General features: G+C 48.8%; 1 pseudogene; it reads right to left on the reverse strand.

Annotated features, from left to right (window-relative positions):
• The window catches only part of LOC132587053 (oocyte zinc finger protein XlCOF6-like), an 18,216-nt pseudogene extending 2,732 nt beyond the window's left edge, over positions 1-15,484 (reverse strand).
• Between the last annotated feature and the right edge of the window lie 11,776 nt (positions 15,485-27,260).

A 27,260-nucleotide genomic window follows, 5' to 3' on the forward strand; every position in this document is an offset into this window, starting at 1 on the left:
ATGAGGATCCTGTGAATTTAGGAGGAAGTATTTGTGAGTTTCCTGCATTGTGCAGGCGGTTGGACTATATGACTCTGGAGGTCCCTTCCAACTCTAGGATTCTATCATTCTATGTTTCCACAGGCTTCCTCCTTGGGAGGTGCAGGGCTCTCCTTCCTTGGAGGGTTTTAAGCAGAGGCTAGATGGCCCTCTGACAGCAATGAAGATCCTATGAATTTTGGGGGGAGGTCTTTGGGAGTCTCCTGCCTTGTGCAGGGGGCTGGACTAGATGACCCTGGAGGTCCCTTCCAACTCTAGTTTTCTATGATTCCAAGTAGGCGGCTGCCTGGGGCGCCCCCTGGCCGCAGGGCAGCCACACCAAGCCTTGCCCGCCTACCTGAAGGAAGCCCCACACATCAGCTCTGCTCAGCCGCGCCCCGCAGCCCTTACCTCCCATTCACCGCTGCCTGCGCCCGCCTGCCTCGCTTTCCCAGCAGCCAACAGTGCTCGGCGCTGCCCGCTGTCGTCGTCCCCCAGCACTGGCTGGTGATTGGTTGGGAGTGGAGCGCCCCCACTGGTGTCGTCATCCCATGGCGCCGCTGGCTGGTGATTGGGAGAGCAGGAAGCAGCATGTTTCAAGGAGGAATCCGCCAGGCTCCCTCTCCTCCCGGGCTGCCTCCCAGTCCCTCCCGTTGGCCTTGGGATAGAATCCCTTCGCTTCCAACTCTAGGACTCCACAGGCTTCCTCCTCGGGAGGTTTGGGGCTCTCCTTCCTTGGAGGGTTTTCAGCAGAGGCTAGATGGCCACCTGACAGCAATGCGGATCCTGTGAATTTAGGGGGAGGTGTTTGGGAGTCTCCTGCCTTGTGCAGGGGTTGGACTAGATGATCCTGGAGGTCCCTTCCAACTCTAAGATTCTATGATTCTTTGGGAGGTGGTGGGCTCTCCTTCCTTGGAGGTTTTTCAACAGAGGCTAGATGGCCATTTGACAGCACTGAGGATCCTGTGAATTTAGGGAGAGGTCTTTGTGAGTTCCTGCCGTGCAGGGGGCTGGACTAGATGACCCTGGAGGTCCCTTCCAACTCTAGGATTCTATGATTCTAAGTTTCCACAGTCCTCCTTGGGAGCTGGTGGGCTCTCCTTCCTTAGAGGGTTTTCAACAGAGGCTGGATGGCCACCTGACAGTGATGAAGATCCTGTGAATTTAAGGGGAGGTGTTTGGGAGTCTCCTGCCTTGTGCAGGGGGTTGGACTAGATGATCCTGGAGGTCCCTTCCAACTCTAAGATTCTATGATTCTTTGGGAGGTGGTGGGCTCTCCTTCCTTGGAGGTTTTTCAACAGAGGCTAGATGGCCATTTGACAGCACTGAGGATCCTGTGAATTTAGGGAGAGGTCTTTGTGAGTTCCTGCCGTGCAGGGGGCTGGACTAGATGACCCTGGAGGTCCCTTCCAACTCTAGGATTCTAAGCTTCCACAGTCCTCCTTGGGAGCTGGTGGGCTCTCCTTTCTTAGAGGGTTTTCAACACAGGCTGGATGGCCACCTGACAGTGATGAAGATCCTGTGAATTTAAGGAGAGGTGTTTGGGAGTCTCCTGCCTTGTGCAGGGGGTTGGACTAGATGATCCTGGAGGTCCCTTCCAACTCTAAGATTCTTTGGGAGGTGGTGGGCTCTCCTTCCTTGGAGGTTTTTCAACAGAGGCTAGATGGCCATTTGACAGCACTGAGGACCCTGTGAATTTAGGGAGAGGTCTTTGTGAGTTCCTGCCGTGCAGGGGGCTGGACTAGATGACCCTGGAGGTCCCTTCCAACTCTAGGATTCTATGAATCGGTCTCCATAGGGAATAATGGAGCACCCAGCAGACATTCCCCCCCCCCCCACTTTCTGATGAGCCTGAAGGGGGAGTTGGGCTCAAAACTGAGGGATCCCCTGCCGCCACCTGGGGATTGGCAACCCTAACCCGGGGGGGGTGCTCCTAAGTTCAGCCCACCACCGTCCTCGGATGGATTAGATGGGATGGGAAAGGGTGTTCCCCTTCAGCTGGCAGCAGCCCTTCTTCCACTCACTCAGCTCCCTGGAGAAGACTGAATTCCCTTTCCCGGCAACAGGGCCTTATATGCTCTCTCCCATGGACCCGCCCCCCTGGATGGTGATTGGGCTTTCCTTTTCCTCCACTCTCACCCCAGTCCAATCACAGGGCTTAGAGGTTGCCTGGGAAACGCATGCCTTTTGCAAACTTTATACCAGGCCTCAGAGGCCTTTTGGAGGGCTGGAGGCCTCATTGAATCTTTCACCTTTCCGGTTGTCTAAATCTCCATTTGGGGGCAGGAGGTTCCCTGGTTTGGAGGCCCTTCCCCTCTTCAGGGTTAGCAGAAAGCGGGGGGGGGGGAACTCCATTATTCTCTATGGAGACTGCTTCCCATAGGGTATAAAGGAGAATCAATCTGTGGGTATCTGGGGTTTGGGGAGGGGTCCTTTTTTTTGAGGTAGAGGCACCAGATTTTCAGCATAGGTGCATTTCCTCAAAAGCCCCCCTCCCTCCAAATTTCAAAAAAGATTGGACCAGGGGGTCCAATTCTATGAGCCCCCAAAGAAGGTGCCCCTCTCCATTATTTTCAATGGAGGGAAGGCATGTAAAAGGTGTGTGGTCCCTTTAAATGTGGTGGCCAGAACTCCCTTTGGAGTTCAATTATGCTGGTCACACCATTGCTCCTGGCTCCACCCCCAATGTCTCCTGGCTCCACCCCCAAAGTCCCCAGATATTTCTTCAATTGGACTTGGCAACCCTAGTCTACCTCCTTCTTGAAGTGAAGCCTCCAGAACTGCACACGACACTCCAGGTGTGGCCTGAACAGCGCTGTGCACATTGGGACTAGGACATCTTGTGAATTCGGTGTCCCCTCTAAGCTGAGTGAGTGTGAGCTAGCTCACCGCTTTTTAGCCTCTGGCTGACACATTTTTTGTCTCAGTTCAGGAAAAATGGCCCCAGAACAAACTATTGCTGCAGTAGCTCACACCTTTAATGCCAGTAGATCACAAAGTAGAATTTTTGCTTACAACGCAGTTTAGAGCAGGGGTGTTAAGAACATAAGAACATAAGAGAAGCCATGTTAGATCAGGCCAATGGCCCATCCAGTCCAACATTCTGTGTCACACAGCGGCCAAATATATATATATATATATATACACACACACACACACTGTGGCTAATAGCCACTGATGGACCTCTGCTCCATATTTTTATCTAACCCCTTCTTGAAGGTGGCTATGCTTGTGGACGCCACCACCTCCTGTGGCAGTGAATTCCACATGTTAATCACCCTTTGGGTGAAGAAGTACTTCCTTTTATCCGTTTTAACCTGTCTGCTCAGCAATTTCATCGAATGCCCACAAGTTCTTGTATTGTCATCGAATGCCCACGAGTTCTTGTATTGTGTTAAACTCAATTATTATGAGGGACGGATCTGACATAAATTAGACCTTGTTGGGCTGAGCCATGTTGGGTGGGGACGGGCCATGTTGAGCTAAGCCATGTGTGTACCTTTTTAAGATTAGATAGCAGAGATATAAACTTTGTAAAGGACACAGACAAACACAATTAACTATTTAGAAAAAAAACAAACTTAAAACATTCTTAAAATGTTAGCGCTTGTTGGTTTTAAAGGTGCTTTCTTTGTATTTCTCCCATGGGATCCAGAGAACTGGCTTTTTCCTTCCTTCCCCAGGAGACTGATGGGGGAGGAGCCTCAGCCAACTGAAGGAAGAGTGGCTTGGCTCAGTAACTCTGCTGTGTGATTGAGAGAGCCTGGAAAAACAAGCTCTGCCTCCCCCCTCCCCTTCCTCCTGGAGAAACCTCAGCCAATGGAGAAAATAGAGGTTTTGCTCTGTAGTTCCTGTACGATTGAGCAAGCCATGCAGAGCAAGCTGTGATGCAGAAGGGAGAAAGACAGAGGGAGAAGGAAGCAGAAGACAGCCAGTTGCTTGGGCGCCTGATAGGAGCCCTCCTAGGGCCTGATTCGGCCCCCGTGCCGCATGTTTGACACCCCTGGCTTAGAAGGAGTATTGCTTGTGATCTGGATGAGGGGTGTGTTGGATTTTTATATATATGATGTTTCTATATGACTGTTCTTATTGAAGGGCCCGTATTTCTCTAATAAAAAGGGACGGTTGGCCGACGAATGAACTTATCTGGGAAAACACATTTGGTACTACTTAGTGGCTGGCCGTGAAATTCGATGAAATTGCTGAGCAGACAGGTTAAAACGGATAAAAGGAAGTACTCCTTCCTTCTTTTCAAGCCCCTCCAAGTGCTTCTATATTTTTATCAGTCACCTGGTATATTTCTCTAGATTCGAGTCTGGTGGCATCACAGAGACGAGCAAGGAGTTGGGGGTAGGAGCTTCCCAGAGTCAAAACTCCCTGCATTGGATAGCTTTTCTGTCACGGTCTAAGGCCCTTATATCTCGCATACACAGGTAATTGACCCCGTGCATTCACCATCTTTAGCCACCTAACTAAATCCCCCCACATCTCTTTCGAGGGCAATTTGGCAAACGGAACAAGCATTTGAATTTCATCAGGACCCCCTCCCCAATCTCTGGGGCACTTCTGCCCTCCCCAATGCCTAAAGATCCACCTGAAATTCCAGTGGGCAAAGTTGGAAGTTCCCAGTTCCGTTGGATTTCAGTGGGTGGATGACTGGACCAATCCAGCTTCCTCCCCTCCTTCATGGCAACTGGATAAAAAGGGGATAGGAGACCAGCCAGGAGAGGAATTTATCTTTTCTAGGAAGGGAACGATCCCTCTTACTCTTACTCTCTCCAAGAGCCAGGCTGGATCTTTCTAGTGGCAAGAATCAGATGCGGGCGTCTAATCTGACTCATTGTCACACTTGGGACAGGTGGCACTTACCCTAAATGCACTTTCTTTGGCTCTGGAGAGCTCTGATGAGGTAGAGTGTCTTTGTCATTCTGTTTTGACTGCTGGCAATGTCAAGGGGTCCGCTTAGCACCTTCCGCTGGATCCATGTCCATTTCCACTGGCCACCAAAACCAGTAGGCATCCTGCTCCCTTCAGCGATCGGGAGTTGAAAGGAACGGACAAGAGCCCTTTCTAGGTGCTTTCCACCTTCCATGTGTCTGGCAAAGAATCCCGTTGGCTGGACGCCCAAGTCTTGGCTCGTGCACACCTGAGTCCCGGCTTGTGTCACCCATTAGGCCTAGTTTGACACTCAATGGCATCCACGGTGTGATTCCTGTCCTTTTCCTGGAAAAGCTGACTCCTTCCTTCTTTTCCAGCCCCTCTAAGTTAGCTTCCCAGAGTCAAAACTCCCTGCATTGGATAGCTTTTCTGTCACAGTCTAAGGCCATTATATCCTATGGGGACCAGTCTCCCTAGAGTATAATGGAGTGTTGATTGGACAGTCAACCCCCTCTCCTGCTTTCTGAAAACCCTGAAAGGGGGGGGGGACTCAAACCAGGGGATCCCTTGGGAATTGGCAACCCCAGCTAGGGCACCTATAGAAGGAGGGTTTGCATTTTACACTTTTCTTTACAATTCTTTGCTCAGTCTGGTGCTGAGCTGAAAGTATGCTGGTGAACATTTGTTTTAAAATAACCACTTTCTTACTTTGGATCCTGGTAGTGGTTCTCTGTGCCACATGGACCTCCGTCGTCTGGGAGATGCTATTCCAAAAGAAGCACCGGGAGGAAGGGGAGGCAGTCTGCCAGCCACTGGCTCCTCCCCCAGGGGGGCACAAGGCAGAAAGCTGTCCCCATGGCAACCAGGGGCTGGGCTGCGGCAGGCCGTGGAAGAGAAGTTTGGAGTCCTGACCCTCCTGGCGGGCGATCCCTACAAAAGTCAGGCTGTGGCAGCTGCGATTGAATGGAGAGGCAGGTGTTGAGGACAACCAGGAGGGCAGCAAGAAACAGGGCCTGCCAGCCAGAGAAAGCACATTCTGCTCCAAGTCTCCCAGATTCAAAAAGACGGGACTCTAACTCTGCACCAAGACACCTTTCGTCGCTGATAGATCTAGGAAACTTGAGAGGTTAACGGCATCCCACAGCAATAGTTTTCAGCAGTGGTTCCCATCTTTCCCTCCTCCCTTGCCCGTTTGGGGGTACATACGACACGGCCTTTTCAGTGGCAGCTCTACAATTCTACAAGCTCCCAGGAAGGTGTGCTTGAACCCCACACCTTCGGCCTTTAAGAGGTAACAGAACACGATTACAGGACTGCAATTGATTAAAGCTGCCCTAAACTGATATTTTAAATGTTTTGGATTGATGTATTCTTATACACTTCATTTTATGAACTTCATTTAGATTAGAGGTTGCCTTGGACTCTTTAAGGCAGAAAGACACAAAACACTGCCTTATACTGAACCAGACTCTCACGCCGTCATGGTCGGTCTTGTGTACTCAGACTGGCAGCAGTTCTCCAGGGTCTCAGGCTGAGGTCTTTCACATCACCCTCCGACCTGTTAACTGGAGATGCCGGAAATTGAAGCTGGTACCTTCTGCAGGCCAAGCGGATGCTCTCACTGAGCCACAGCCCCTCACTAATACACCCCAGGTCAATCAAGGTCAGACGATCTGTTGAAATTGGCAGCAGCTCTTCAGGGTCTTAGGCGAAGGTCTTTTGCATTATCTGCCACCTGGTCCTTTCAACTGGAGATGCCAGGGATGGAGCTATGGCCCCTCTCTATGGCTCTCCAGGGTCTTAGCCTGAGGTCTTTCCCACCACCTCCTGCCTGCTCCTTTCCACTGGAGATGCCGGGGATGGAGCTATGTCCCCTCTCTATGGCTCTCCAGGGTCTTAGCCTGAGGTCTTTCCCACCAACTCCTGCCTGCTCCTTTTAACTGGAGATGCCAGGGATGGAACCTGGGACTTTCTGCATGCCAAGCAGATGCTCTGCCACTGAGCTATGTCACCTCTCCATGGCTCTCCACGGTCTCACACTGAGGTCTTTCCCATCACCTCCTGCCTGCTCCTGTTAACTGGGAGATGCTGGGGACTGAAACTGGGACCTTCTGCATGCCGAGCAGATGCTCTGCCACTGAGCTATGGCCCTTCTCCATGGCTCTCCAGGGTCTCAGGCTGAGGTCTTTCCCATCACTTCCTGCCTGGTCCTTTCAACTGGAGATGCCGGGGATGGAATCTGGGACCTTCTGAATGCCAAACAGATGCTTCACAGAATGGCAGTTAACAAATTATCCCTATGGGTAAAAATCAAAAGAGAAGCCCCGAAGGTTGAGCACAGCCTTGAACATTTGGTATTCGGTCGCCAAATTTCTGTCAAACATATTTTCCTTTAGTAAATAATGTGGGTTTTCTTTTAGTCAAGATCCCCCTAATCACAGGAGCTCCCAAAAGGTAATAAGGAAGAAAGTTTTAGATTTATACCCTGTCGTTCTCTTGGAGTCTCCTAGAAGCTTACAATCTCCATCCATCCCCCTCCCCACAAATGTCACCCTAAGAGGTACGTGGGGCTGAGAGAGCTCTCAGAGAACTGCTCTTGGGAGAACAGCTCTGAGAGAACTAAGACCGACTCAAGGGCAGACCACCAGCTGCATGCGGAGGAGTGAGAGAAAGAAAGTCAAAGACGATCTTTTAGGCTGAAAAAATGACTGGCTAAAGGGCATCCACAGAGCTTCATTAGCTTAAAGAAACATTGACTGAGGGGGGACCTGACAGAGGTTTACAATATTATGTATGAGATAGAGAAGGTAGAGAAAGAAGGACTTTTCTTCCTTTCTCACAATATGAGAACTCGTGGACATTCAATAAAATTGCTGAGCAGTTGGGCTAGAACTTATAAAAGTACTTCTTCACCCAAAGGGTGATTAACATATGGAATTCGCTGCCACAGGAGGTGGCAGCGGCTGCAAGCATAGCCAGCTTCAAGAGGGGATTGGATAAGCATATGGAGCAGAGGTCCATCAGTGGTTATTAGCCACAGCATATTGTTGGAACTCTCTGTCTAGAGCAATGATGCACAATATTCTTGGTGCTTGGGAGTGGGGGCAGAGTGGGATGGCTTCTACTGTCCTTGTCCCACTAATGGACCTCCTGATGGAGCCTGAGGGGGGTTTTTTGGCACAGTGTTCCACTGGATGGGCCATTGGCCTGATCCAACATGGCTTCTCTTATGCTCTTACTTTTTTAATGTTCTTACCATGGATTTGAACCCAGACCCACCAAGTCTAAACCCAACACTCTTCAACTGACCGACCTCATGAATAGGGGAGAACTGGGTTGGTTTCATTCATTCACGAATATCAGTCATGCCCATAGTGTGGGTTTCAAGCATCTGCAAGAGAATTTTTCTTCTTCTTCTATTTATTTATTATGCATGTGGTTGTGTGCGTTTCTGCACCTGGAGATTAGGGCGACCTACAGTGACTGACCCCTACTAGGGGCCTAGAGGATATTCAGAGAAGTGGCTGAATAAAGCCTGCCCCTATACTCCCGACTGCAGATATTTCCTGGAGGTCTCCCATCCACTTACTTGCCAGAGTTGACTGCTGCTTAGCTTCCGAGATCTGAAGATCAGGCTTGCCTCCTGGGCTATCCAGGTCAGGACAGGTTTACTTTCAACAACCTGCAAAAGGACTGAAAAAAGACATGCCACACCAACCTTTCACACATTTATTGAAGCTTAACTCATAAAAACTTCCAGAAACCACCGCAAAAAAAAGTCTCATTTACATGAAACAAATAATCATCTCTTTAAGGAGCTATGACCCTCCCGTAAATGAGTTTTATTTTTTCCTGCTCATAACGTAACACTTAATCATGAGTTGCCAGTTGCCTGGAAAGGTTAGCCATTTCGTTAACACCATGTGGGATAGTGGGATATACTTGAGGGCTTCAAATATGGCTCAAGCTCCTTCAATAGCCTATTTTTAATATGTCTGTCTGCTGAGGGCCAAAACCCTTGTAGATTCATGTTTTCAAGAAGTCTTTCAGTGAACTAAGATGTTCCATGATTTCTAATTCTCTGGATTCTTAGATTTCAAAGACCGCCATGCTGAATCCCTTTCCATACTCTGAGCATTCAAAAGGTTACTCCCCTGTGTGGGGATTCTGATGGTTTTTAAGATGGCCACTCTGACGGAATCTCATTTCACACACTGAGAATTCAAAAGTTTTCTCGCCTGTGTGGGCTCTCTTATGGCTTTTAAGATGGCCAATGTGACTTTATCTCTTTCCGCGCTCTGAGCATTCAAAAGGTTTCTCCCCTGTGTGGGTTCTCTGATGCTTTTGAAGACGGCCACTCTGACTGAATCTTTGTACACTCTGAGTATTCAAAAGATTTCTACCCTGTGTGGGTTCTCTGATGGCTTTTAAGATGGCCACTGTAACTGAATCTCTTTCCACACTCTGAGCATTCAAACGTTTTCTCCCCTGTGTGGGTTCTCTGATGCCTTTGAAGATGGCCACTTTGATTGAATCTCTTTCCACACTTTGAGCATTCAAAAGGTTTCTCCCTTTTGTGTGTTCTATGATGGCTTTGAAGATGGCCACTGTGAGTGAATCTCTTTCCACACTCTGAGCATTCAAGTTTTCCCGCCTGTGTGGGATCTCTGATGGCTTTTAAGATGGTCAATGTGACTTAATCTCTTTCCACACTCTGAGCATTCAAAAGGTTTCTCCCCTGTGTGGGCTCTCTGATGACTTTTAATATGGCCGCTCTGACTGAATCTCTTTCCACACACTGAGCATTCAAAAGGTTTCTCCCGTGTGGGTTCTCTGATGCCTTTTAAGATTGCTACTCCGACTGAATCTCTTTCCACACTCTGAGCATTCAAAAGGCTTGTCCCCTGTGTGGGTTCTCTGATGGCTTTGAAGACTGGCACTGTGACTGAATCTCTTTCCACACTCTGAGCATTCAAAAGGTTTCTCCCCTGTGTGGGTTCTCTGATGGCTTTTAATATGGCAGCTCTGACTGAATCTCTTTCAACACTCTGAGCATTCAAAAGGTTTCTCCCCTGTGTGGGTTCTCTGATGGCTTTGAAGACTGGCACTTTGACTGAATCTCTTTCCACACTCTGAGCATTCAAAAGGTTTCTCCCCTGTGTGGGTTCTCTGATGCTTTTGAAGATCGCCACTCTGACTGAATCTCTTTCCACACTCTGAGCATTCAAAAGGCTTCTCCCCTGTGTGGGTTCTCTGATGGCTTTGAAGATGGCCACTGTGACTGAATCTCTTTCCACACTCTGAGCATTCAAAAGGTTTCTCCCCTGTGTGGGTTCTCTGATGGCTTTGAAGACTGGCACTTTGACTGAATCTCTTTCCACACTCTGAGCATTCAAAAGGTTTCTCCCCTGTGTGGGTTCTCTGATGCTTTTGAAGATCGCCACTCTGATTGAATCTCTTTCCGCACTCTGAGCATTCAAAAGGCTTCTCCCCTGTGTGGGTTCTCTGATGGCTTGAAGATGGCCACTGTGAGTGAATCTCTTTCCACACTCTGAGCATTCAAAAGGTTTGTCCCCTGTGTGGGTTCTCTGATGCTTTTGAAGATAACCACTCTGACTGAATCTCTTTCCACACTCTGAGCATTCAAAAGGCTTCTCCCCTGTGTGGGTTCTCTGATGGCTTTTAATATGGCAACTTTGACTGAATCTCTTTCCACACTCTGAGCATTCAAAAGGCTTCTCCCCTGTGTGGGTTCTCTGATGGCTTTGAAGATGGCCACTGTGAGTGAATCTCTTTCCACACTCTGAGCATTCAAAAGGCTTCTTCCCTGTGTGGGTTCTCTGATGGCTTTGAAGACTGGCACTTTGACTGAATCTCTTTCCACACTCTGAGCATTCAAAAGGCTTCTCCCCTGTGTGGGTTCTCTGATGGCTTTGAAGATGGCCACTGTGAGTGAATCTCTTTCCACACTCTGAGCATTCAAAAGGCTTCTCCCCTGTGTGGGTTCTCTGATGGCTTTTAATATGGCAACTTTGACTGAATCTCTTTCCACACTCTGAGCATTCAAAAGGTTTCTCCCCTGTGTGGGTTCTCTGATGACTTTGAAGATGGCCACTGTGAGTGAATCTCTTTCCACACTCTGAGCATTCAAAAGGTTTCTCCCCTGTGTGGATTCTCTGATGGCTTCGAAGATGGCCACTCTGACTGAATCTCTTTCCACACTCTGAGCATTCAAAAGGCTTCTCCCCTGTGTGGGTTCTCTGATGCTTTTGAAGATAGCCACTGTCACTGAATCTTTTTGCACACTCTGAGCATTCAAAAGGTTTCTCCTCTGTGTAGTTTCTCTGATGCCTTTGAAGACTGCCACTCCGACTGAATCTCTTTCCACACTCTGAGAATTCAAAAGGCTTCTCCCCTGTGTGGGTTCTCTGATGCTTTTGAAGATAGCCACTGTCACTGAATCTTTTTGCACACTCTGAGCATTCAAAAGGTTTCTCCCCTGTGTGGGTTCTCTGATGCCTTTGAAGATCGCCACTCCGACTGAATCTCTTTCCACACTCTGAGCATTCAAAAGGCTTCTCCCCTATGTGGGTTCTCTGATGCCTTTGAAGATGGCCACTGTGAGTGAATCTCTTTTTACACTCTGAGCATTCAGAAGGTTTATCCCCTCTGTGGCTTTTTCTATGTTCTTGAAGATGGCTAAAGCGTTTCTCGCCTCTGTGGGTTCTTTGGTGCACAAAGAACTCCGATCTACTTTTGAAATACTTTCCACATTGAATGGATGTACTTGCCTTCATTATTCTCTGATTTGGGAAATGTACAATACGCCATCTTACATCTCTTTTCTCAATAAGCCTGACTTTCATTCTCTTAGGTCTGCCTCGACTCCTGATGTTTTCTCTCAAGTCTTCATTCTTACCTCCTTCTGACAACTGTTGATCAAGTTCATCACCCTCTTCATTCTTCTGATCATCCTCTGCTGAAATAAAGAGATCCCATTAATGCCTGAGGGGGCAGGTAAGATCCCAAAGCACCCACATGACTTCAGGAAGAAAGGATTGATGGCCCTTTCACCTCCTCCAGCTTTCCTGGACATAAGAACATAAGAGAAGCCATGTTAGATCAGGCCAATGGCCCATCCAGTCCAACACTCTTTGTCACACAGCGGCCAAATATATATATATACACACACACACACACACACAAACACACACACACACACACACTGTGGCTAATTGCCACTGATGGACCTCTGCTCCATATTTTTATCTAACCCCCTCTTGAAGGTGGCCATGCTTGTGGCCGCCACCACCTTCTGTGGCAGTGAATTCCACATGTTAATCACCCTTTGGGTGAAGAAGTACTTCCTTTTATCCGTTTTAACCTGAACTGGAACTCCTGACCCTCCAAATCCCAGTTCCCAAAAGGCCTCTTTACCCAGCAGGCTGTAGGACTGTACCAAGCCAAATGTTGCTCAGAAGTGAATCAGAAATTTCCATGGCTATTCCTCGCCTCTTCTCTTGACATAACCGTGAAGGGTACTCACTGTCAGTCACCTCCTTTGGAAAGGAAACATGTTCTTGGGATCCTCCCGAGAAACTCTGCAGCCTTTCTTTAGATGCGAGACTCTTGTCTTTCTCCACCAACGTCTCTCTTACACTTCGGTCTTCTTTGGCACACACACACACAGATAGAGAGGGAGAGAGAGATCATTCTTATATGGGGAAGGAAAGAAATTCAAGAGTAAAAATTCTTCTGGGAGGATGGAACCGTGGTCGAGATCATAGCCCATAATTCCAAATGGTACAAGTGGGGCAGATCTGTGAGGCAAAGCACCCCACTTCCCCGCAAGGCGTAACGGGATTCTTAAGCGGCCTGGTCTGCCTTGCAGGTGTTCGTGATTTGACTCTCCCTGCAGATAACATCCTTATCTCTTTCAAGGCCAGACTCAAGACTTTGGTAATGGGTTAACTGTGAGATTAATCCCGCTGTGTAATCAGGATAGAGGGGGGAGGGGAATGGTGCTACCAGCCTCTGGAAGATTCCGTCTTGGAGGATCCTTGATTGGCTCATTTGAGCCACCTGATCGTAGAGGGGTGGAAAGTATAATACCGGTATAGACCAGAGAGAGGCCATGCAGACTTTATGCTCATGCCATGCTGGTGCACTTGGATGTTTCTCGCTTTCTTCTGATGAACTGCACTAAGTAGAGTAACTTAGGCTACAGCTGGAATACATATGCTGTAAGGAGAGGTACCACCTAATGCTAGACATTTCATGAACATAAGATAGTTTTTCTGTTGCTGAACTGGTTAAGTGTTTGGTGTAGTGGCTAACATAGATGTAGTGGTTAAGTGTGTGGACTCTTATCTGTGAGAACCGAGTTTGATTCCCCACTCCTCCACTTGAAGCTACTGGAACGGCCTTGGGTTAGATAGATAGATAAATTTATTGTCGTTGTTCTCAACAAAGAGAGAGCAACGAAATGAGGTGCTCTTCCACAAACATACCAACACATCAAACACACATATTCATAAACCATTTAAATACATCTAAAACCATTTAAACCATTTAAATACATCTAAAACAGATAAACATTCATAAAACCATTAAAACCATTTAAATACATCTAAAACAGATAATCCTTCATAACCCTGCATTTAACCTAACCACAGCACTTGGATAGAAACTGTCCTTAAATCTGTTTGTCCTAGCCTTCAACACTCTATATCGTCTACCTGACGGTAAGATCTCAAATAGCAAATGGCCCAGATGTGAAGGGTCCCTTAGGATCATTTGTATCTTCCTTTTACATCCCATATTATACAGATCCACCAATGAGGGGAGAGAACATCCACAAATCTTTTGTGCTCTTCTCGTCACTCTTTGGAGCACCCTTCTCTCTGCTTCCGTGCAGCTCCCAAACCACACGCAGAAGCAATAAGATAAAATGCTCTCAATGGAACTACGATAAAAGGCAACCAGCAGACTCCCTGACAGTTGTAGTGATCTTAAGAGTCTTAAGTAGTATAGTCGTTGCTGGGCCTTTTTCTCTAGAGCTAAAGTATTTGCCCCCCATGTTAGATCCTGTTTCATGGTAATTCCCAGAAACTTCCATTCTGTCACCTGTTCTACCATAACACCATCAATAAGCAACGGCTGGATGTCCAAACTACTCTTCCTGTAATCCACTATAATTTCCTTCGTCTTATTTATATTAAAAGTAAGATTATTTACTTTACACCAAAGGGACAGCTGTTGAACTTTCCTCCTATACGCAGACTCATCATCCTCAGAGATGAGCCCTACCAACGTTGTATCATCTGCATACTTAATGATTTTGTTACTCAGACTGCTAGAAACACCATCAGATGTGTAAATAGTGAAAAGAAGTGGACTCAAGACACATCCCTGAGGGGTGCCAGTATTTAAGATCTTCACGGAGGAAATATATCCGTCCATTTTAACCCTTTGTGAACGACCTGACAAAAAATTCAAAATCCACTCACATATAGAGTCCGACAGCTTCAAATCTTTAAGCTTAAACAACAATCTATGGGGTGATATTGTATTAAAAGCAGAACTGAAATCTACAAACAACATTCTAACATACGTCCCCTTTCTATCCAAATGCGATAAAGCAGTATAAAGAACAGTATTAACAGCATCCTCAGTAGATCTATTTTTCCTGTAAGCAAACTGATATTCATCAAAAATAACAGGAAGGCAGGAAATAATATATTTTCAAACTAATTGTTCAAAACACTTCATTATCACAGAAGTCAAGGCCACTGGCCTATAGTCATTTAAAACCTTTGCTGGCGTCCTCTTTGGTATTGGGACAATGAGGGAAGCCTTCAAACAAGTGGGAACAATGGATTGTGACAAAGAACGATTGAAAATCTCAGTCCACACCCCGGCTAACTGCCCTGCACATTCCTTTACTACACAACCAGGGATATTATCGGGACCTGCAGCCTTTCTAGAATTTACTGCCTTCATTATACACCTAACATCGTGCTCCCTCACAACGAAAGGAGCACCTCGCTCGGTCCCCAACGATGATGTTACTAGTAATTCCGCTTCCTTTTGATCCACTTCAAACCGGGCATAAAAAGTATTTAACTCCTCTGCCAGCTCCTGCTTTCCATTCGTACTAGCCTTTAGCGCCTTGAAATTAGTTAACTGCTGAATCCCCTGCCAGGCTTGTCTCAAATTATTCTGAGAAAGCCATTCTTCTATCCTGCCCTTATACGCAGCTTTGGCCTGTTTAATACCCCGCTTCAAATCTGCTCTGGCCACACTGTAAAGTGAGGCATCCCCAGACTTAAAAGCCTTATATCTCCTATGCAAGAGAGACCTAACAGTGCCAGTCATCCATGGCTTTTGATTTGGATAGGTTCGAATACACTTGTTTGTTGTAACAGTATCAATACAGTGGGCCATATACCCCAAAACTGTATCTGTATAACACTCTAGGGGTGCGTTCACACGGACCATTAGTAGCGGCACAGCCACCTCTCACTTCCAGATTATACATGTTCATCCATACGTCCACATCTGGCAATCGTTCGCGACCGGTGGTCATCCCGTATTGCCCTGGATCGATGCCGCGTTAATTTGAGAGCGCATAAAATCCGGTCCTTTTCCACTGCTGCGGCATAATATCGGGTTTCCTCCTATCTGGAAAGTTAAAGCGGGATACGTCCCTTTCGTCAGCTTCCCGCCCAGCCGAAGCCGTAACGGTCCTGTGTCTTGAAATGACCGTGGTTCGGAGGTAGCATTTCAAAGAAACAACATCCATATAGAAAGCTGATTAATGTCTGTACGATGTTAATCAGCTCGTTATTATAGCTTACAATACAATAACGACGTGTGTTGCTGAACAAGCATGATAGCTGAGGTATTAAGTAGTCCGCAGACGTTACCGCGCGAGCGTCTTCCTGCCGGCACTACTTTAAAACCGCCAAATTCAATTGACCGTTACCCGTTACCCGCGTTTTTGAGGAGGCGACGGCACAGGGTGGCAGTGACGGAGAACATGTCTGGGGTTAGAGGTTTATCGTGGCGCAGAGAGGAGACTTTGGATTTGATTTCACTGTGGGGGGAGAGCCGGGTTCAGCGGCTTCTGAGACAGTCCCACAGGAATCTGGATGTATATGAAGAGGTGGCAAAGGGGATGGTGGCGAGAGGGCATAGGCGAACGGCGGTCGAGTGCCGGACAAAGATGAAAAGCCTTCGTTCTGAGTATCGGAAGGTGGTTGCAGCAAACGCGAAATCCGGTTCTGATAGGAAGACCTGCCCTTATTTCGATGAATTGGACAAGATTCTACATGGCGATGCGGACATTCGTCCCTGCAGAGTCACGCAGACCACAAAGCGGAGGCGGCCTAACTCTCAGTCCTCGGGTGACCATGGGGATGAGCCCTCCCAGTCTATTGTGCTGTTCTCGGAGGCAGAGACAAGCGAGATTGGTGAGTTATCGGCGGCCGTGTGCCTCGATAGACTACTGGGTTCATGAAATAAGGAGGAATGGCTGCCTCCCTCCCTCCCTCCCTTCCTTGTTTCCTTCCTTCCTTCGTTCCTTCCTCCCTTTCCCCGTCCCTTCCTTCCTTCCTTCCTTCCCTCCCTCCCTTTTCCCTTCCCTTCCTTCCTTCCTTCCCTCCCTCCTCCCTTCCCTCCTTTCTTCCTTCCCTCCCTTCCTTCCTCCCTTCCTTTCTCCCTCCCTCCCTTTTCCCTTCCCTTCCCTTCCCTTCCTTCCTTCCTTCCTTCCTTCCTTCCTTCCTTCCCTCCCTCCTCCCTTCCCTCCTTTCTTCCTTCCCTCCCTCCCTTCCCCCCTCCTCCCTTCCCTCCCTCCTCCCTTCCTTTCTTCCTTCCTTCCCTCCCTTCCCTCCCTCCCTCCCTCCCTCCCTTCCTTCCTTCCTTCCTTCCTTCCTTCCTCCCTCCCTTCCTTGCTTCCTCCCTCCCTTCCTCCCTCCCCCTCCCTCCCTCCCTTCCTCCCTCCCCCTCCGTCCCTCCCTTCCTTCCTCCCTCCCCCTCCCTCCCTCCCTTCCTTCCTCCCTTCCTTTCTCCCTCCCTCCCTTTTCCCTTCCCTTCCTTCCTTCCTTCCTTCCTTCCTTCCTTCCTTCCTTCCTTCCTTCCTTCCTTGAATGCATTTCCCAGAACACAAGGCGGGGGGATGAGGTTGCCCTGGATTAAGCGAGCGTGCTTGGTGTTCCTTGCCTTCATTGCATCAACACATGTGTGTGCGTGTTAAACAACTGTGCTGCCTTGATGTTATACGAGGAATGCTTCGGCTTCTAATGCAGCTTACCCATTGCTCAACTTTGCCAGATGCCGAGTCAGCTGGAGGACATACAGGAGGGGATGTGGAAGATGAAGATGATGATGAGACCCAAATAGATCATCTCCCCATGTCAGGTAGGGTGTCCTGACTCACTTACCTTGGTTCTGCGGTTCACAGGCTTGTGAAGAGATTTGAAAATAAACAAAATGCTGCTGCTTCCGCATTGCAAAAGGGGGTTATGCAAACGCCTCATGCCTGTGGCCATTTGGGAGCGTCGGGATAGTGTCTCTTTAAAAAAAAAAAATTAGTGCAGGGGCGAACGGGAAGAGAGGGGGGTTCCCCAAATCTATAGATAGGATATGGGGAGTTGTTACATAGGAAGGGATCATGCTGAACTTTGCCTCCTCCACTTGCTGGTTTTGACGAAACTTTTATTCTCCTCATAAGAGGGCACGGTGACACTGCATCTGACAGAGGTGACAGAGGAAGAAGAGATGCGTTCAGGCGAGGGGCGAGAAGGAGGTGAGAATATTTATCATTGAGGTCCTGTATTGCACCCCAATTGAGTAACATCAAAGGCAGAATCTGAATGGAAGCACTTTGATTTCTGCATGGGAAAAGGGACGCTCCTTTATGAGGGGGGGGGGGGCAGTTTATCAGTTCATATTCAAGATTCCAAAAGCCCCTTTCCCATCTGCGTCCAGCCACGATTCTTCCCATTACAAGCGTGGGGTGGTGGGGCGGTTTATTTAAGAGGCATTTGTGGTGATAGGGAGCCCATCGTCATTGTCCTCAAACTACGCCACTGAGATGCACGTGAGGCATTCGTGGGGTCTCCCCTACAAGCAGCTGCATGTTGGCTGACCCACCATCAGAGCACCTTCAGCAAACTTGTGGGCTGTCCTTATTTGTTTGAGCTGGAGAAATACAGAAGGTAATTTCCTGGAAATTGGCTTGCAGCTACATTCCTGTGTGTGCGTGATTGATGCCTCTGTCAGTCAAACCCCCTTCCTTACAGCTGTCTTTTGACATTTGCACACTGAGCATCTTCAAACCTTCCTGCCAACCAGGCTTTCATCGCCCTCCTTTAAGGAAGAGCTTCACCAGCACTTTGGTGTATAAATGACTGAACTGGTGCCTGATATTTCTAGCAATATAATGTAGATACCTCTCTTTGGGTGATTGAACATGGGAAGTACATGTTCAGCCGCTGTGCTTGTTTCTTTTACTTCACCTAGATGGTAGTGACAGCCAAGCAGCGCCAAGCACTCCGTCAAAGAACTCTTCCGGTGGAGAAGAGAGGGACCCTGACAGTAGGTATCATGGTTTCAGCTATCAGTCGTGCCGCTTGTAAACTGTGTGGGTTCACTTTCCATGTGTGCTGACCTTTGTGTGCAATCCTGGTGGATGGATGGGTAGAACTAGGGGTTCCCCAAACACTGCTCCATGGACAATTGATGGAACATGACATGACGTTTGGGGCACGGTAGCTGCGCCACCTTTCATGTTCTGAAATTCTTTCCAGATATACCGCCAGGCACTCTTATGTCAGAGCTGACTCCCCGGACACGTTTGGCGGTCATGAGAGCGAGAAAGAAGAGAGTCTCCGCTCTCCAGAAGGTGGGAGAGAACCTGGCAAAAGAAGCCTCCCGTGAGAACAGAGCTCTGATGCAGAGTGCTAGGGAGGAACATCAGGAACTGCTTGAAGAACTGCGGGCGTCCAGGCATGCGGAAGATGTATCTAGGGAGTCCATGCAGGGTTTTATGAAGGCTGCCGCAACATCCCTCAGTGACATCTCTAAAACACTAGTCCCACTTGTGCAGTTGATGGCAGCTCGGCAGTTAAGCTTTTCGGGGAGTGACACAATGGCAGCTGAGAAGTCAACTTTGCCTGCCATAGGTGGGGACGGAGACATTGGAGGTGGTGTGCATTGCAACGATGCAGTGGACCCCAACCCAGGCACCAGTCATAGAGTAAGGCGCCAGCCTAAGAGGAGGAATGCATACACTCCAACAAAGTAGGGACGCACAAACCTGCATGCAGACACGTTAGGGGCCAGCGTGGGGATAGTTTTCTCAGAATCGTTAACGTTATGAACCCACCAGCCACCATCACGTGCATTGCTAAGTGTAAATCATGCAGAACGTGGTTATTTTGACTTTGAGCTGTTGGTATTGCATTGCAGCTGGATGCACATTTAGGTGTTCCTTGTTGTGCTAAGAAAATAAAGTGTGCCTTATTTCTTTGCAATCTGTATCCTTTATTGGTGTTCTTTTCAAAAACATGTGATGCGGTACAATAACAATAACAGAACTCACCCACCACAACAACAAACATTATCAAAACTTACACTGCAAAAAGGGAGAAATGAGAAATCCCTCAATATGTGGGTGGTTTGGACCTATGTGATAACAAGCCAGGTCAGTGGTTGCAAGAACTTTCACCAACCACCTCCTGCACTGCAGGCTCAACCTCCTCTTCCTGTGTCACAAGACCCTCCACTGCTGCCTCTCCGGATTTATCCCTTCTCGCTGCATCACCCTCCACCAACACCTCAACCACATCCCCCTCTGCCTCTTCAACCTCCTCACTTTGCTCATCACCTTGTGCGCCTCCCGCAGCACACACACCACCTTGCTGCAACTTCTGTGTCCTCTCCACCCTTTCATAAGTTTTACGCAGGTGGAGTCGCTTCATTCCTCTCTGGATGAAGTTCAATCTGTAATCGTGACGTTTCACTGCAAAAAGGAGAGCATGGAAAGGGACGTTAGGCGGGGACCAAAATCGCAATGCACAGGACAGTTGAATGCATACTCAGGTTAATGTGTAACCATCAGAGCCAGTACAAGCTGCGGCATTTGCGTATTGGGGAGAATTCAAGGGAAAGGTCAAACTTACTTGCACTCTCTAAATTGCCCATTCGGATCTCAATCCTGGATAGACGCTCCACAATGCCCTCGACCGCCACGTTCTCAGCACTAGCAGCCGGCCTCCCTGCACTGCTTTCGGCCTCTGAAAGTACAATCTGTGGTGGTTTGGGGGAAAGGACTGCAGAGGGTGTGTGCCGCTGAAGCACACCCTCAACTCACTCCTCCAGGCGCACTGCATTCTCTCCCTCTGGGCACCCCTCTCTCCTTCTCCACCTGACCCAGCACCCCCCAATCCTTCACTCCCGTGTGTTTCTCCCTTCCCTTGACCCAAGATTACCACCTCTCTTCCTTTCTTCATTCCCTCCAACGTATCTTCCCACAGCACCCTCAAGCAATGTCCCACCCCTCCAACTATCCCTACATCCATCCCTTGCTCTGCACTCCCTCCCCTGCACACCTAACTGCCCCCCTCCTACCCTCCTCACTTCCAGCACCCTCCCTTCCCCTGTATTCCATCCTTTCCTCCCTCCCTCCGTCATTCCTTCTTCACCGCCTCCCCTTCTTCCATCCCTCCTCTCCCCCTCCTCCCTGCCCACCCCTCTTCCCCCACTTATTGATTTAATTATGACGTGGATCTATGAAGCCTTGCATTTCCATTCACTGTCTCTCCAAGATCACCCCTCCCTGCTAGTTTCATCTTAATTCAGGTAAGCCGAGTAAATCATTTAGGCCGTCATCATCCCACTGCATCAACCAGATTTGTAGGAACTGCATCAATCACTCACTCCTCCCTCTTATGCAGTCAACTGGCCAAACCCCCTTCCTTTCCTGCCTCCTCCCCTCCCAGTTTACCCTCAGGCATCCCCACCGCCTTCCTCCCTCATCTACTCCAAGACTCCAAGCATCCCTACCCTGCCACCCTCACATTCAATTCTCTTATATCTCGACATTGGTTCTTGGATTTCTGACCACTCACCACCATCTGACTCCTGGGCAGAACTGACATCGATAGGAAGGTCAGCATTGTCCTTGCCTGTATTTCCAGCTTCCACCGCAGACTCTAAAAGTTAGAGAGGGAGGGGGGGGAGTAGTGTCAAGCTTCTCTCACAATGGAACGCTATTCTTCACCAAGCAGCACATTGGGATGTTTGGCGAGATCACCATGGAGGTTTGGTGATGGCAAAACATCCCAAGCTGATGAGAGCAGTAGTGAACCGAAAAGGTGTAACCACAGGCAGCACAACCCTGAAATAAGCTCACCTTCCCCCTCAGGCAGAATTGAGGACAAGGAAGACTCAGAGCTGCTCACCAGCACAATACCTAAAGCACAGAAAGAGAAAGTGCAATATCAACCTTAAGTGGTCTGAGCATACAGAGGCTAATTCCTCAGGAAGGCAATTTCCAGGCAGGGTCCCTCACCTTCAGACTCCTCGAAACGGCTACAGGCATATTCCCGTGAACCTCCAGACGCAGCTTCAAAGGAAGACCTCCTTTTCGGTCTCTTGTTTCCTGTGCGTTTTAAAGGCGAGAATGTTAATTCTATGCCACCTCCAGGCCACAGAGTTTAGTGGCCGGATTAGCCGCTTTGCGAGGAGATTGTTGGTTAGAGTCAGCGAGGAAAGTATTTGCTCCCTCTGGGAGCACCCTTGCTGAACTTGGGCAAAGAGGGCTCGCCTCCCTCTTACATATACATACATCGGCAGGGGTTTTGGAACAGCAGCCGCACATTGCTCACATCGTGACCAAGGAGGATTGTGTAGGTGAAAAAATTGGTGACGGGACTGGAATTTTGGCCTTTACTCACGAGGAGTACGGCGCTCACGCCATCCTGGCTTTCCACCTTGCTCCCAGAGGCGGTGCAGCAGATCGAAGTATGGTGGCCTGCCCTCCATCGGAGGAATGCAGCCCCAGTCCTCCAGAGTATCAAAGAAGGTGGCCTTAAGCCTTTTGAATTTCTCCCGCACCTGCTCGGCAGTCCTATCATGGCCCTTGCCGGAGAGGATTACGGCCACCTTCCTGAATACTGAGAGGGATTCTCGAGTAGAGGAAGGCATAACTCTCTCGCCGGCATTAATCCGGTACAGAGCTCTCAGCATCCGCCTAATCTCTCGCTCCTGCCAGTAGACGCCTATCCTCTTCTTCTCCATGGCGGAGTACAATAAAAATGGGCCCGATAGAGAGCGCACGCGCGGGTCCGCGTCTACCATTGGTCAACGTGCAACTGCGCGCCACCGGAAGAGACTGCAAGGAGAAAACATGGGCCACAGCATTGTGCGCCAATCGAAGCCCCTAAGTACAAAACGCCAAAAAATGTAACGTGGATCCTCGGCTCCCCTCTAGCTTGATGTCTCCGCCTTGGAACAAATGCCTTACCAGCTTTTTAAGAGTCGTGAACATGGAACGTGGCCAGTGCTATAACAGCTCCCCCTCAGGTATCCAGCAATAGGATAACATTGTGGATGTCCCTTTAGCAGCTCTAAGGCATTTGAGAAGTACCAACACAGCTGTACCATGGCGCTAATAGGGTTGACATAGCAGTTAGACTCTCCGCACGCGAAATAGGGTGTTTGGATCTCATGCAGTTAGCAGTGATCTCCGTTATGCAGACAGAATTTCTCCCAGGGAAAAACTGGGGTTTGTTTGTGGTTTGCAATGCATAAATCGATTTTTACGCTGAAATGAAAACAGAGAGAGTGCACACACCAAATGCTGCTTTTAATAAGGCATGATTAGCATTGAACAACAACGGCTTGAGCCATCATCTTTGATTGAAACATGCAGCCCACACTGGTCAGCAATCACATTGGCACATAACACAATTTTACCAAGTCACCCAACAAATGGAAGAAGCAACACCACCAGCCACTCTGCGGAAAGCCTAGAACGTGTTCGTTGTGAGAAATCAGGCAAGTCTTCTAACACGCTGCAGATGTCTTGTCAGCGCGGAACGAACCTCTCTGCCCTCATCACGCTGCCTTTCATCAACATTGTCATCATCCTCTTCCTCTTCATCAGGCACAACCACAGGTGGATCATTCAATGGGAGGATGGGGGCTTCATAACCTCTGGCATCACACAAGTTGTGCAGAATCACACAGGAAGCAACAATCGCATTGACATTCCGAAGTTCCACCGGAAGTTCAGAAAGCAAGCACCGCCAACGTGCCTTCAAGCGACCAAAGGCACGTTCCACCACACAACGAGCTCTGCTGTGAGCAATGTTGTATCGTGCCTGCTCGGGGGAGAGGTGACCAGTGTACGGGGTCATCAGCCAACGACGAATGGGGTAGGCTGCATCACCCAGAATGAGTGGTGGTACCTGAAGTCCCTCTATTGTAAGTGTTGGGTTTCCGGGCACCCACTCACCTGCGTCCATCAAATCAATTAGATTTGAGCTACGCAGCACATAGGCGTCGTGGCACTTCCCACTATACCCAATCACCACATCAGTGAAACGACCTGTGTGGTCCACCGTGGCCTGCAAAATTATGGAGAAGAAATGCTTCCTATTGATGTATTCATCCGCTTGCCCCGCTGGTGCCCGGATAGGCACATGACATCCATCCAGCGCCGCAATGCACCACGGGAATCCCAACCTGGAGAATCCCCGCATGATCTGTTCCGTAGAAGAGAGGATGAGAAAACATGCATTTAACTATCGGACTGAGCAATGAGATATCCAGGACAAAGGGAGGGATACTTGAAGCAATGGGACAAAATCGCTGGCCACTCACACAACATCTGGATAACCCAAAACAATGAAACTAAGCTGGGGGCAGCAGACAAGGTGGGGGTTGCTCACATTGTACCTCTCTGAAAAATTCATTGGGCGAGTCCATATTGAACAATCTAGGTCATGGCCAGTTGGTTTCTGCATTTTTTTGGAGTCCATACAGGGCTAGGAATGAGATTTTGAGGGATGGTTGATGCTCCCATAGATGCAGTAATGACAGTGATACGCAGACATCCTTGCATCTCGCCCCTACAGCTCATCCTCCCATTTCAATGCAGCACATTTTTGTGCATCACACATGCTGTTGAAACATGGAATTTTAAGCAGCACACTGCGATGCCTCTAGTCCACATCAGACATATTAAAAAAAAAAACCCATCTGCAGCAAAGGCGACCAATTCATCATTCCCAGAGGAGTCCACCCACCTACCCTCTGATATGGTCCTAGGTAAACTGCACGAGTTAGAAGCTCCTGCTCCATGGCCAGGGTAACCTCCACCACGATGCCCGCCACCGTGGACCGTGCCATGCCGAATTGATTGGCCACAAGCCTGTAACTTGTAGTGTTTGCCAGCCACCACACAGCGATGGCCACCCTCTCATCCACAGGCACCGGCTCACGCATCTCTGTGCTTTGCCGCTCCAAAGTTGGTCTCAGCTGCTCGACTAGCCAGTTGAAGGTGTCCCTGCAAAGTAATCGCATTTGTCAGCATAGTCACTTGTGGGTAGCTTTGGTCATATTCCTCATAATAAAAAGCGCTCCGCAGATGGCGGAAATCGTCTTCCCTTGATTTCAGGTAGGGTGATGAGATGCCTTCATTTGGGTGAGCCGGACGAAAGCAAGCATGACAGACACTGAGCCATGGTCCTAACTACCACCGTTCCCTGTTAATGAGAAATTCCTGGGGCGTCCGTAGTGTAGCTTGATCTGAACGGTCTTACCTCAGGCCTCTGAGGCAGAGCTCGTTGGGCCCAGCACCGACTATGACTGCCAGTTCCAGATTGGTGATAAATTCCTATAGAAAACGTGGCGGACCTTGATTACAGCGTGTGATTTTGGGGCTTCACAGCTGGGTGCACTGGACCCGCGTCCTCGCTGGGGAATATCACTAACTGCTTTCACACTAATCAATGAATTCCATCTTAACCTGCCACGCATGGTTGTTCAGGTCAAATGGGGCAGATGAGAAATTTTAAAGCCGCCTTGAGTCAACACCCCCCACTGTAGAGAAAGCCTGCGAATGTCGCAGTTGCTGGGGGGTGGGAGTCTGAAATGAGAGGGCCAGGCAAGGGGAAGAAGGTATGTTGCCAACTGCAGGTGCTGTTATTGCTATAAACTCGAGGTGTGGGGTGGGGTGTGCTGGAACCTCAGCAAGGCACAATGCCAGGCCCTCCTAGGAAAAAACTGGAGAGCAATCATACTCGTCACTGCTCAAGAGAGCAAAAAGAAGCTCTCTTCGAGGTGGGGTGCGGAAAGTTAATCCCCTGTTTTGGGCGGGTGGGAAGACAGGAAGTGGGTCAGGCACTTGGCCAAAACATCACTATGGAGGCATTCGCACCTCTTTACCCACAAAGGGCCTAATTCCTCTGTAGCCAACAATTGCTAAAGCAAACCCCATTCACCCATGTCACGGAAAATCACCTGGACATGCGGAAGTTTTCCACCCACTGCTCAGTCCCCCATACATGAGTCGCGAACACCCTCCACCACTCGGTTGAACGTGGGTATGCCCACCATCTACGGTGAACTGTCATCTCCGCTAGGCGTCCTACAGACATATTGTTAACACAGCGTTGGAGAGCACGCTGATGTAGACGTCTCCTACGACGTCGATTATTTATTGCGAGAGTGGCTGACCTCCTCCATCTAGCATTTCTCGATCCAGAGGGGTACAGAGAAATAAACGAAATGCAGGTGGAGAGAACAACCGCGGCGCTCGCCAGCATGCTGATCACTGCGGACAATGTCTCCATATCTGCATCCATTGTAACGTGTTGAAAAAAATTGGCGGGAATTATTTGAAAGTATCTAGAAGGAGCAATGACAGCAGAGACTGCGGCGCATAGATCCAAAGGAAACGGGAAAAGGGCTCTCGACACTCCGTGGACAAAGTATGAGGGACCTGATGAGAAAGCGGGATCCATCCGCCAAAGTTCTCCTGGGCTATGTCTCCGCGCTTGCGCAAAATAGGAAACCCGGGATACATTCGAGCGTCTGATCACTCACGCACAGAAAACGGAATCAAATCTCAGCTCATGCGCATGCGCTGCAAGCGAGTGGGGTAAGGGAAGCGTGTAGTTCTTGAGGTCTGGACAGCTAACTCGAAATGATCGCGGGGCTAACCCGCTTCCATGATCAGTCCACCGCCAGTAGTCTGGACGGTCCTGACGCTTTAGATAAATCAGTTTCGCGTTTCCGTGGAGTTCAAACCGCTTTAGCGGTCCTGTTTGAACGAGCCAACATTCGAATCAATATTCAGCGTTTCAATTTGGAGTGACACAAAACCGCTTTTAATGGCACGTGTGACCGCACCCTAGGTCTGGATGTTCAAAGATGTCCCAATTTGTTCGTTCAAAGCAGTCGTGAAGCTGCATAGTCGCCCCCACAGGACAGCATCTCACTGTCCTAGTTACAACCACCCCCCTCTTCCGCTTAGAAATATACACAGGAACCAAGACCAAGGATAAATGATCCGACATACCTAACTGTGGTAGCTGCAAAACTCTATACCCCTGTGCGATATTTATATAAACTTTATCTACAGTATTCAAACCCCTAGTCGCACATGTCATCTGTTGATAAAACTTAGGAAGAACAACTCGCAAATCAACATGATTAAAATCCCCTGCTACAATAAAAACAGCATCTGGATACTTAGTTTGCAACTCACTAACTTCGTTGCCTAAACAACTCAAAGCTAAATCAGCTTTTGTATCTGGTGGAATGTACACAACCAATATAATGACCGCACTAAATTCCCGTGGCAAATAAAAAGGTCTAATCTTTACAGTCATATATTCTACTTCAGCAGAACAATGGCTTGTTATGATCTTTGAGTTGGTACTCCAATCCTCTCTCACATACATACAGACTCCTCCTCCTTTGCTCTTCCCGACAGTCTTGTTCCTATCCAAGCGATGTAATGAGAAACCGTCCAACTCTATCTCAGTACTTGGGATAGAGGGGTTTAGCCAGGTCTCAGTAATTAACAGCACACAGCAGTCTTTAACAAAGTTGCTTGTAGAAGCCATTAGCCTTAAATCATCCATCTTGTTTCCGACCGACCTGGCGTTTGTCAGGAAAAGACTTGGGAGCGGCAGCCTCCTCCTTTGTTTTTTCATCCTATACACAACACCAGCCCGACAGCCCCTCTTCCTCTTCCTTGCCGAACATTTCCTTCGTCTGTTTCTACTCCCACTCACCGGAGCCACAATCCACCAGGAGCCGGGAGGCCTCGTGATCTCAGCCGGAAT

Source organism: Heteronotia binoei, chromosome 1, assembly GCF_032191835.1.
Source record: "Heteronotia binoei isolate CCM8104 ecotype False Entrance Well chromosome 1, APGP_CSIRO_Hbin_v1, whole genome shotgun sequence".
In the NCBI taxonomy this organism is placed as follows: Eukaryota; Metazoa; Chordata; class Lepidosauria; order Squamata; family Gekkonidae; genus Heteronotia; species Heteronotia binoei.